Source organism: Corvus brachyrhynchos, unplaced genomic scaffold (genome assembly GCF_000691975.1).
Source record: "Corvus brachyrhynchos isolate BGI_N302 unplaced genomic scaffold, ASM69197v1 scaffold17, whole genome shotgun sequence".
Classification (NCBI taxonomy): Eukaryota; Metazoa; Chordata; class Aves; order Passeriformes; family Corvidae; genus Corvus; species Corvus brachyrhynchos.
In genome coordinates, this window is record NW_008240046.1 from 13393024 (window position 1) to 13405944 (window position 12921).

Below are 12921 nucleotides of genomic sequence, written 5' to 3' on the forward strand. Positions count from 1 at the left end.
AGAACAGCACAAAGACTGTAATTGCACATGGAGTGGAACAGCAACATTACCTGGGGAACGTAATTCTTAACAAAGTGGCATCTTTGATTGGCCTGACACTTGAGACACCACTTACCTGTACAGGCAGGAAATAAATGCACCAATCCTCTAAATACCTGCAGGCCAGACAAAATTAAGTTTGGTTTTTTAAATTTTTTTTTTTTTCAAAGTAACAAGAGATGAGTGCATAGTGCAAACACAGCTGTGTAAAATGATACATTTTTCTGTGCTCATAGAATAGATCATTATTTGCTCTATGCAGTACTGATTACTTACTGGAACAAATGTTTAAACTCCCTGTTATTATGGATAAATCCCTCCAAATTCTTAAGTAGGAAAATGAGTATGATTTTAGGCAAGTAATAAAAGAGAAGGTTAACTTTATCTGGTCTCAGAGTTGCCGTGTATTCATGTGAAATTACAGTGTGTTAAATAATTGCACAAAGTATAGGTCAGTTTTAATGACTATACTTTATGCCAAAAATACATTCCTTTTCACAGAATAAGCAAAGCCCAGGAAATAGTGAAGCAGCTTAGCATCTATTCTAACAAACATTAGGATTCAGGCTGCATACGGATGGGACAGGACCAACAGGATTTCCAACTTAATGTAATAGCTGTGCGTATTTGATTACTTAGGACGGACAAAATGAAATACCATAAGGACCACAATAAACATTGATAGACTGAACAAAAACACGGTAGTGACGTGCTTCAAGACAGATAGCAGAGAGTGATTTTTTGTGACAATCTCCCTAAGGCTTTTGTGCTGTTACCTTTATATCCTATCTTGTCTGCTTTTATGGCCAAGGAGGGAAAATTTGGGAAACAATTAACATAATTTAATATATCCAAAATCGATAATTGTTTTCAGTCTAACATTGCATTAAAAAAACAGTATCTGTCACTTCCTAGTGATGAAATCTGGCATGCAGCCAACATGATCTGTATGAGGATGACAACGCTATAAATATGTAGATTTCGGTGTTCCTTATCTATGACTATGATAAGACACTGACAGAAGCAAGTACAGATATGGCACTAAATATCTTATGAGAAGGTGGCTACAAATCAGATATTTCTGGACACACCAATTTTCTGTAAACATTCATCCAAACCCCTAAGTAACTGGGTAAACAGTTTTTCACTTTTTAGAGCACCTATCTTTGTGAACTGACCTACTGATCCATTTTGGTTAAGCTTAGAGCAGTTTTTCAGAAGTAAGTTGTTTTTGTCCTTCTAAAGAGTTTTCAACTTACTGACTTCTTTTAACCCTGCAGCTCCAAATTACAAACATTCCCAGAAAAAAAAATTACAAAGGGTGCTTAACTCTTGTCAAATCACTCTTAGAAGAGAATCAGGAAAACCTGGAAAACCTCTTGTGAGGAAGGATGGGGATGCTACAGTTATGGATATAGTGCCATCATGTCAGGCTGAAATTAGTCTTGCTACTTTTATACTTTCAGACTGCAGCTGCTAATAGTATTTGTTAATGTACTGAGGTAGATTTTTTTCTTAATATTGCTTCTATTTGACTTACGGAAGACTTACATATATAATTGCAATACTGACAAAGCAATTTAGGAGTCGACTGGGTACACTCAAGACTTATTGTGTGAAAGCCTGGATATTGCCATCAATATTGCCATATTCCAATGAAAAAACCACAAGGAATAGAGGAAGATATTTGGGGAAAGAGGGGTAGGAATATTTTAAACATTTTTCTAAGTCAATTTTTCACCATAACTGAAGATACAAGAATCTTTGCTGTTTCATGGTAGGCTTTTGCATCCTTGAACCTCTTAATTGAAAATGTTGCAAAGACCATAAAAGATTTTTCTAGACTCATACAGGATACAAGTCATAATTTCCTATAGATTTTCTACATTCAGATAATCAAAAGCTTAAAAGCCTCGGGAATTCTATTGATCTGACTGATAAACACACACATCTCTATAATTAATCTGTTCTCTAGAACTAATGACACTTGTTCTATGACAAGAGTACCACTTTGCTGTGTTTTCTTAATATTTAGGGTTTTGTACGTAGAGGTCCAATGACAAAACTAACAAAAAACCCCCGTTCCAAACAGCAAATGAATACTATCTTCAGTAATTGGTTCAGATTAAATCTAATACATGTATACAGTTTGTATATAAATGTATAATTACTGATAAAGTGTTACCATGTAACGGAAGCAAAATTTTGAGATGAGTTGAAAGCCGTATGAGTTATTTATATAATCCATGGAATGTATGTAAGAGAAGATTCTTTTGCCCAGACTAGGATGTTCTTAACTATATATTAATATTAAAAAAACCCAAACATGTAGATATAGGCATGTCAAAGAGCAAATATACAGTACCTTTCACTATCTTATCCAAATAGTGAGCTTGAGAATTAAAAAGAAAAAAAAAAACAGACAGACATTTCAGAAGTGTCACATGAAAGAAGAACTGTTCAGAATTCACATGCAAATCAAGCAGGTGCACCTGAGAGGTCTTACATTACAAAATGAAAATGTATTTCAGAGCTTTTAAAATGCAAGGATTTCTCTTTCCAGCAAACATCATCATGAATCAATGAAACTGTTTTAGAAAGTAGGCCTGCACAAGCAAAAGAGATGCTACCTTTCTGAGACTACATTTTATTCTGACTTCTCTTCACATGCTTTGATTTTTATATATAACAAAAATACAATCAAAGCTAGTTAAAAAATTCAATTTTCAACACAACGTAAGAGCAATTCCTTAGCTTATGAGCTTTAAAACACTAACCATGCAGGAAGATTTTTGGTTTACAGGTCACTCATGACTCTGACATCATAAACAGCACACTATCTTGGATTAACAGGATTTTTAGGAGGATTTTTTTCTTCTGCCTCAATTCAGTCGCAGTTACTCTTCTGAGCACACAAACCAAGTATGTAAAATAAGCTGTATTGTAAATATGGGGTGGAAGAGGGTGTAGTGAGGTGAGTAGCGTGATGATCCATTTCATTTTGAAAAGCAGGTGAAAATTACACTTAGGCTTTAGATGTATAAAAATAAATAACACGGTATATACAAGGATAGCAGACTTTTTTTCGTAAGTTATGACACTTAACATTTCACAAAAGATTTGAGGAGGCAGATGGATGAATGACATACAGAGCATAAGATGGATTTCAAGCAGCAGGGCCTACTTTTAATACATGAGACACAGCACAGATGGGTAACATATTCCCTCCTTCCTTCCAGGAAACAGACATCAACTGCAGTTGTGTGAAAGGGGTTAATGCCATATAGCAAAGCCACCAGGTCCATCACAGGCTACCAAAGCCAGCCACCCACGCCCAAGGTGATGGGATTCTACAGACCATTGCAGTGGGACAGGACAAACTGAGCCAGGAACGTTGGATACAATCCCCTGGTCTTGCTGTGGACAAGGTCTCTCAACACAGCCTTCACAGGCCCTCTTTCTTTTAAAATTTGACCTTCCTAAATCCCTGAGGGATGATGGCCCCTGTCTGGCAAGTTCTCTGTCACTTGCTAGGATCCCGTTGGATGGGTAACAGGCATTTCCAGTTATAGCCTTTCCTCCAGTTTGGATGAACCAAAAAAAGCTGCTCGAGTCCAAGGAGGGAGGTGGTAAGGTACATATTAGGAGGCAGTGTCACTGCTACAACTAAGAGGGGGAAACTTTCTAGTCCCTTTTTCTTGAAGAAAGTGTCCGGTGTCCACTACACAGCCTTTTCTTTTTTTTTTCCCTATAATGGTAACATTGATGCAAGACAAAGTAAGATGAAAACATCAATACAGAACATTTAGAGCAGCAGCAACAAACTAGGTAGCTTTTCACATTAACCACAAACAAAAAGAAAAGTGATACAGCTACATTTCAGAGTGGATCAAATTCTTCTCTTACTCATCCAGTGTAACTCCCCTTGTCCCTACACAGCTTAAAACATGCTGTAGTATGTGTGGCGGAAAAATCAAGCTTTATTTCATAAAATGAAAGCAATCAGGTCTGTCTGGGGAATGCATCTGTCCACCAATAAAACATTAAATGCCTCTACAAGTGTAAGGATAGGTAAGGGAATATTAAAAAAACCTCCTAGGCAACTGAAAACAGTCCCTGCAATCCCAGGCCCCCAGATACTATTTATTTTCAGATCCAATCTTCATTTAAAAAAATCCAAAACCAACCAACAACAAAACAACAACAACCAAAACAACCGCCCTGAAATACAAGATAGATGAAGAAAATGCTCTTTAAGATTTTTTTGTATCCAGCAGTCCTATAAGATGTCAGTTCCAAACCACAAAACCATAATGCTCAGAAAACAAGTTCTACCTTCCAGCATCCTTTTACTCACAGTCAGTTGACATTAAGGACAATGTTAGAAACTATTGTGGCTAATACGCAGCATTGTGGAAAAATCATAAAGCAGAAAATGAATGACCAAAAACTGTATAACTTTGCAGTGAAGTTTAACTAGCCATGCTGTCTTCCTTATCTTCATGGCACTGGAACTGAAAGAGGAATGAACCTGTGTGGAAATGCGAAACACAAGCCCTTTTCCCCTCTGTATAGAGAATTCCAGGCGGGATTTGGAGCACTTCAGTAGGATGGAGCATCTTGGCAAGATATTTACACATCTGGCACATATATGTTATTTTATGCCCTTAAAAAGTCTAATTACAGACCAGGCAATATATGTACAAGGGTATTTGTGCAGAGTTTAACACTGTGCCATTTAAAATCTTGCTATTATTTCCAGGAGTAGAGGGACATCATATAAGTCCAAATGAAAAAAAGAAAAACAAAACTGAAGATATAAGATTTGTACATTTTCTAGGCTACTCAGAAGTCCAAGGAGCTCTAAGTGGCATTCAAAATTCATACAACATAAAATACAAATGATCAATCTGTGTGGGTATTTACATAAATATGTGGCAGATAACTGATTTTACAAAGAACCGGTAACAGTCAGGCAAATCCACATTTAACACAGCATAGTTCTTAACCACTCGGAACCCTGACTTTTTTTTTTTTTTTTGATTTAATGCCTCCCATTAGTTTCCTATCAGAGATGTAAGTCAGTGTCTTTCCTACTTCCTCCAGGTATGACAGAATACCCTAAGAATAAAAGTACATATTAAATCCATTTATTCCAATCAGCTCCCGTTTAAATCGGCATGAGTCACATACCCATTGATTTAATGTTCCCTAATTGGTACTTGTAACACTGCTTTATTCTGATTATTCTGTCATATGGGATTACAATGGTGACATGCTTCTAAATGCTGTATAGCGAATTTATATCTCTATTAGTTTAAATCATTATCCTCCATCAGACATCTTCACCCATCATAATCTTTGTAATCTGTACACTAGAGTGTAACATGCCCCATGGTTTTGTAATGTATATATTGTCCTGTTACAGTGTCAACTCAACAGCTCCACAAGAGTCATGAATTACTTTGCTGTAAGAGCAGATTTAACCTCATAGCACCACCAGACATGAGGCAAAACCACAAATGAATGTGACCAAAGCCATATTGATCTAGGTCGGCCTAAACAAAAAACTAGGTTTTTTTTAAGGTTTTTTACTTTTGACACCTTGAAACCCTCCTCTCCACCAACACAATCAGCTTTCTCCCTTCCTTACTGGATTACAGCCTCTCCCTCTAAAAGAAAACAGGAGAAATTAGAAACAGAAAAGAGAACCAAAATAGGGGAAGAAAAGAACCAAAGGGGGGAAGAAAAGAAAAGAGAGATGATGAAGATTTCTTCAGTAGCAGCAACAGTGAAGAACACTGTTCTACTCCTCTCGGAGCAAGCTCTGCTTTGCTTCTTCTCCTTGTCTCCCCCAACTCCTTATCGCAGTTCCCATTTCCTGGTGAATGTCTGCCTAAGTACCTCTGCTGCTCACACAAACTTCATGCTCTCAGATACCCATCTTCTACAGGAACATGTGAATGACATAACTTGCATCAGTCACGTTTGCACTCTCACATAACCTTGCACCAAGTGTCATACAGGGAGATGGCATGTTTTTCTTGGAATAAAAGCTGACCGGAAGCAAACTATGCTATGTTGTTACCATACTGTCTCCCTTAAGCTTCCCACACATTTATCTGTTTGTTTAGAGGTAGAAAGTTTTAATATCTTCACTTTTTTGCATTAATTTTTAGTATTTGTATAAAATTTTGTTTACAATCCACATGACAAAAAACCCCTTAACACATTAGAAGAATACCATGACAGTGGCCATGTCAAGCGTCCAAAATTTAGGCAGTGATGGGTTTATGGCTACCTATGGAAGTTTTCTTCCCTTGTGAATGTGCAGAGTTCACGGTCCTCATTCAGCATGCATTCTCTCACAAACAACAAACAGCTGATGCCCTAGTAGCAGGTACACTATGCTAACCTAAACAAAGAAGCAACAGCTCTCTTGCAAACTTTCCTATCACCTTCCTCCCTAAGTCACAATTATTTAGCGCAGTATCTTCATACCACTGGTATGAAGAGAATACATTCTTACCTCATTTTACCAGTAACTAAAGCAAAGAAAGATCAGAGTGAGAAGTCTCCATTCACTTGGCTACAAGCATCTATGACGTGATTTTCTGGAATACTTAGAATTATATAGTATTTCATACATGAACCAACATTTTAGCAACTCACAAATGTGCAAGTCTTGTTCCCAGAAAGTTAAGAACAGTCAGAGAGCACTTCTTTAAAGTCTGCATTTGTGAACAACTAACAGAAAATACATGGTAGAATCAAGGGTGGAATCCAGTTCTTCAAAATCATCCTTAACCAGATCACCCTGTGCACCAGTCTCTTTTTATGAACATTACTTTTTACTCCCTGTGCAGCCAACTAGTAGCAGGGGATGAGGCATACACTTTATCAGTGGTTTCACAGGCACTTGCCAGCAAAAGGGAAAACTTATTGCAAGCTTTAGGGAGAATGCAGTCTGTAAACAAGTTTTGGTGCTTGTTTTGGGGGAACTGGTACAAAACTCAGAGTTGACAGTTCTGGTCTGACTTCTCTAATCTATTCAAGACAGTCCACAGTGGTTTACTCCTCCTGATGTGGCTAGAAGATCATCCTTATTTCCTCTCATTTCCATCCAGTCACAGCTTAACTGTTTCGACAATTAAACCACCTTTTGAACCTAAAACCCCAAATAACCCTTGTAATATTTAAATCCAGCATTTCTTATCCTACCCACAGCAGACTTAGGGAATAGCATATTGATTCCTTTAGGCAACTGCTTTCCCACCCAAAGAATGACTAAGAAAAGCATGCATCCATATGCAAATTCTGAGGAGCTACCAAAAAACTTGCAGAAGTCCAACATTCATAAAATTTTAAAGATACTCTTTAGCCTGTCTTGAGAAAGGTTCACTCATGTCAAATTCAGCATCTCCTACAGTTTTTTCTGCCTGGCAAACTGCCTCCTATCTTGGATTTCTGCAGCCGATTATTCTTAAGCACAGAATCCAGCATTTGTTGAATTGTACCCTATTTTTCTGCATAGAATGTGCTATTTGTCAAAGTAATTTTAAATTCTTGTCCTATCTTCCAAAGTGCTTGGGGGCAGCAGGCTTTGGTATCATTTGCAAATGCAATTCTTTCTATTCATCACTGAACAGTACTGAAAGCACATGTTCTTCCACTGTAAGCAGCTCATGGTCGTCATCCATTCTCTGAGTTTATAAGAACCTTGTCTTAGACATACCATATGTTCAGATTTGCCCTTCTTGTAAAGGAGAGCACATGGATGGAATTATAGTTTCACACAATTTTATTTCTTTTCCTCCTTACACAGGCCAAAACACAGTCATCACCCTGAACTCATACCTTCTTAATAATTTATGCATTTTAAATATCTGCAGAGAGACCTGACTTCACTGCAATTTATCCCTTGCCAAAATTGCAACCGTTCTTTGCAGCAATCATTTATGGGATTTATATACAAAGGCACATAAGCCCATTATCCTTTAGATTTTTTGTTCTGGAGACCATCCCAATTTTACTGTAAAGTAAGATTTCTAATCATTATTACTGGAAAGCCACATATATATTAGAATAAAAGGTTCAGTTACTATTAAGGATGTAATAGACATAGGAAATTTGGGACTGCTGGTAAGATCATGAGCAGTGTTGTTCCCCACTTAACATCTATTTAACTGGAAGAAGATTTTGAAGGAAGGGTATACACCGTTAAAGAGTTAAAACTATCTCACATGTACAGGCTGAAGATGTTCAAATGCCCATTTGAAGCAACAAACTTGTGAAGACCTGCCTCAGATACAGGTAAAAACCTGACACTTACATTAAGAACTGAAAGATAAATTTGACTTGAAAACACATCAGGGCATGGATCAGGGTGGGAAGCATTATGGTTTCCATCTTTCTCCCTGACTGACAGTATTTATGGAATGTGGTCTGACCAGCATGCAAGTATACGACGTACAAAAGCACTTACTCTCTGGCCACTTCAGCTCAAAGAAGCTTTGCAACGCACTTTAAAATTCTTCACATCTCAGAGGATTCTGCTGCTTTCTGAAAATGTGCCTAACTTGAACTTCACATGTGGTCCTCATTTAAATGCAAATTAACCAATTAGCAATTTAAAGTATGCTAGCAGTTAATTTGTATTTGAGATACTTGGTCTTGAAATGTGTTAAGGCCTGACCAATAACTCCCTTTTTTTCACAGTTCCAAAAATGCATGCTGTATCTTAAATTCACCTGGTAATTGAGTATTTTTATGGTTACCAAATGTACAGATATTTTGCATATTCAAAGCTTGGCCTGGCAAACTAATAACGTGCCCTTTAGGCATAGGAAAGATAAAAGCCAAATTTGTTCTAAATTTCATGAAATCTAGTTAAACTGTGGTTATCAGTCTTCTGGGTGCCAAAATGTCTTCACCTCTTCTTTGTCGGCTTTTTGTATTGAGGGTAGAGGTATAAATATTGTTGTGAAATCCCAACTGCAAAGGCAGTCAGGTGTTTTGAAACTAGGGTTTCACTCACAGTACTGTGGTAAACTAATTGATATTGGATATAATTATATTTGAATATTTGATTTTATCTGATAAAAACTATTTGAATGTCAAAGGTCATACCTTCATTCAGATACAATCTTATTTTTAAGATGAAACTTGCATTCAGGTATAATTCCATGAACCCATAACTAAAGAAAAACATAAATTTAGGAATTTTGATAATTACAGAATATATTCATACAGGAGTAATTATTACAATTTGAGGGACAAGAATTTCAAAAGAATCTAAATTCTAAATTTAAAAAAAAACCCTTAAAATTTATGGAAAATTCCTGTGCATGTACTAAGGTACATTAAATATGTGACACATTAAACCACTCTGAAATGTGAATATTGTCAGTAATTTAAACTTCTGAGAAAAGTAAGCCATGCTTGGCAATTAGCATCAGCACTGAAATGACAGTGGGCATCATAATACTGGTTATCTGTGCTGCTCTCCCACTAACGTGCAAATGTAGAGAAGACAGATCAAACTAGTCCATGACTTACTCTGTCTAGCCCATGTGTCAAAAATGTACAGTGGAATGATATATAGCCATATCAAGTTTTCTATCAGCACTTCATTTAATTAACTGAAGGAACACATTTGTCTTTACTTGCTCTCTGATCTTATAGAGAGATAAGGTGTCATTTCCCTGCAGTCATATTTGAAATCTGTAAGAGAAGGAGCCCTAAGCTAAACACGTGCTGAAGGGAACAGGTGCAGGCCATAGAACTTATTGGAGGAGATTCTGTCTTAGCATCCCTCTACACTTGCTGTACTTCTGTGCTTATGCTGATCTGACTGTGGTCACATGGAAAACCAGCACACTGATGCCTCTGTGTTTGTCCCTAGCCAGAAAACCATTTTAATCAGTCACCAGAATAGCCTGTGCTAACAGAAACCCACTTATGGGAAAGTGCTCTAGACTCATTTTCCTCATCATTCTAAATATCTAAACCAGATGACATTCCCATTTTTCTGGCTAAAATAGATGAAACTAGAAAATCTCTTGCTGAGGAAAATTTATTTTTTTGGTTTGACTTATTTGAATGTCATGCTACTGTCTTTTCATGCAAAGAAAAAGGTTAAAATAAATAATTTCCTGTTCCTTGTTATTTTTTTCCCCAACTAAATTTTAGGGGAAATTCTTAGAAAATAAATCAGATTCTGGTCTTCACTGGAATATAAACATAAGCTGCACACTTCCCAGTAAACCACCACTGGCTTTGATTTTCAGTTCTGCATACCAGGTAAAGCAGCCTCATGCAGCACTCAAAAGTAGCATGGAAGTACCATGATGCTAACTTTAGCCCTCCTGAGGGATTAATGTGAATGTTTAATCACATTAATCCACATTTAGCTCATTTATGTTTAATGATGTGCTTTCCATGCATACATATACAAATATTAATTTTGGATTGAAAGATAATCGTTCAACATGATAACAATTAAACAGCTGTAACCTGTCTTGTGTTAAGTAATGGAGCTGCAGGCAAGCTTTATAAACAGATGGTCTTACCCACCCATGCTTAATGTTAAAGACTTTTAAAAAAGAGGTGTTGACAATTCTGAACAAGAAGGCATAGTTTTAATGCAAATTGGCAAATTTGCAATTTAGATTATGCTAAAACAAATTTAGTCTATAGAAAAAATTAAGCTGCATTGTAAAAGTGAGTTGTTACACAGCACATCAATACAGCAGCTTCTCCACCAACATATTTACTAATTTCATTCAGCTAACAGAGTTTAATGGAAAAGCAGCTGGAAAAGTATTCATATTTATGGGCTTCCTATGACAGTTACCTAATATACTCATGGTACATGACAGTAATATCACAAAAAATGATAGACTTTCTGAAATAGTATCTGTTCCAATCTCACAAAACAACTACTCAGACAGGAGAGGGTCACTGAACTCATTGCAAGCCAGGACACAAAGGAAAAAAACCCCATACTTTAGCACAACTGTGTTATGAAAACTTAATTACAGAGCAAATTTTCATCCAGGCTATCACCTGGGCACCAGCTGTGCATCTGTGGTCTTGTATCCCATCGAGATGCAGGTTGAGCTTCAAAAAATAATATATGGATTTTCACCTCAGACCTGTGAATGTCACTTCCAGACCAAATAAACAATCGACAGGTGATTTTCCACAGCTCTGCAGTGAACTGTTGATTTAACCTGTTCTCATGGGGTTACAGGAAATTGTAAAACATTACATTAAAACATTTTAGCAGAGCCTGTTGTGACAGAACAAGGGGTAATAAACTAAAAGAGGGTAGATTCAAGACTTACGGAAGAAGTTTTGTTCAGTGCGGGTAGTGAAACACCAGAACAAGTTGCCCAGAGAGGTGGTGAATGCCCTGGAAATATTCAAGGCCAGGCTGGATGAGGCTCTGAGCAACCAAATCTAGCTGAAGACGTTGCTGCTTACTGCAGTGGGGTTAACCTCTAAAGGTCCCTTCCAACCCAAACTATTCTACGATCCTATGATTTTACGACTACAGTTCGCCAGAGGGAAGAGACAGTAAGCAACTTAGGTGCCTTAAGTTGTTTAATATTTGAAACATACACTGCCTATGTTTAGTTCAAACCTCTAAGATCCTGAACACTAGTACCAAGTTTTGAGTTTTGCTAATTCCTATTAGATTCATTTATCAAAATGCTGAGCATGTACTTATCTGCTGAACATCTTTGATATAAATATGTGGAAGTATGCATTCACAGCAAAGGCAGTGACTCACAAGTGTGCTGACATCAGGTGTGCTATTGAAGTGGCACTACCCTGTGCCAAAGACCCATAACAGAACAGTGGATATCAGCAATACACATCAGGTTTACTGCATTAGTCAAAACAATCCTGTCCACCTTACTATACACATTGCTTCAAAAAGATAGACTTCCCCCCTCCCCACTTTATTTAGTCTACTCTCTATCAAATATCAAGGTATATAAAACATATATGTATATAATTTCTCCAATCCAGTCTTGTCATCTTCAGCCTTAGGGAAACCCCGATGTTTAACCCAGATAAGCAGATGTCTAAATTTTTTCTGAACAAAAAAAAGCAAACCTTTGCAATCACCTACAATTTTTCTTCCCAACAACTTGAAGTATTGAAGTAAAAAAACCACCGACAATGAAATAGGTATCCGGCAGTTTAGAATAATTAGAATTTCCTCTGACTAAATTCCATTCAAATATTTTGAAGTATATGTAAAAATCAGCATAACTCAAGAAGCAATCTAGAATTTAAATGATATTAGAGAGAAATAAAACTAAGGACTACCTTGCTTTAATTAAGGAGACAGGTTTGGTTTTTTCCTTCATTCTATGTTTTAACACATGTCAACTTACAATACAAACAGTGGGCTAACTGAAAATGAGACTGGACAGATAGTTAGCATTTAAAAATACATCAAAATTGTTAGCTGAGGTGCAAAACATTTTTTACCATTTTGAATGGCATTCATGCTTCACAAAAATACCAAAAACTCTTTGATCAAATGAGCTATGGATTCAGATGATTCAGTATATATTCCAGTTAGGGCCTCTGTGAGTAGTGCAGACACATCTGCCCCATTTTGTACATCCAGCCAAAGGTCTGGAAGGCTATTCCTTTCCCAAAAAGTGAGTAAAGTGAATTGCCCTTAAGGTTTACAATTTCTTTGGAACATTCCTTTCCCAAAGAAGATGTTAATTTTGGCTGTTGCACTTCATATAGCTTCCAGCTAATAGCTGCAACAAAGAAACACATCTGCATTTCTAAAATACTTCACAGTACCGCAGCTAAATGGTTAAGGACTTTTAGAAATAAGAAGGGTGCAAT

The 12921-nt window shown here is 36.9% G+C and overlaps 1 protein-coding gene across 1 annotated transcript in view; it reads right to left on the bottom strand.

Moving 5' to 3' along the window:
- Positions 1-12921, bottom strand: part of TENM3 (teneurin transmembrane protein 3) — a 1268339-nt gene that overhangs the window by 65686 nt on the left and 1189732 nt on the right. The window lies entirely within an intron of this gene.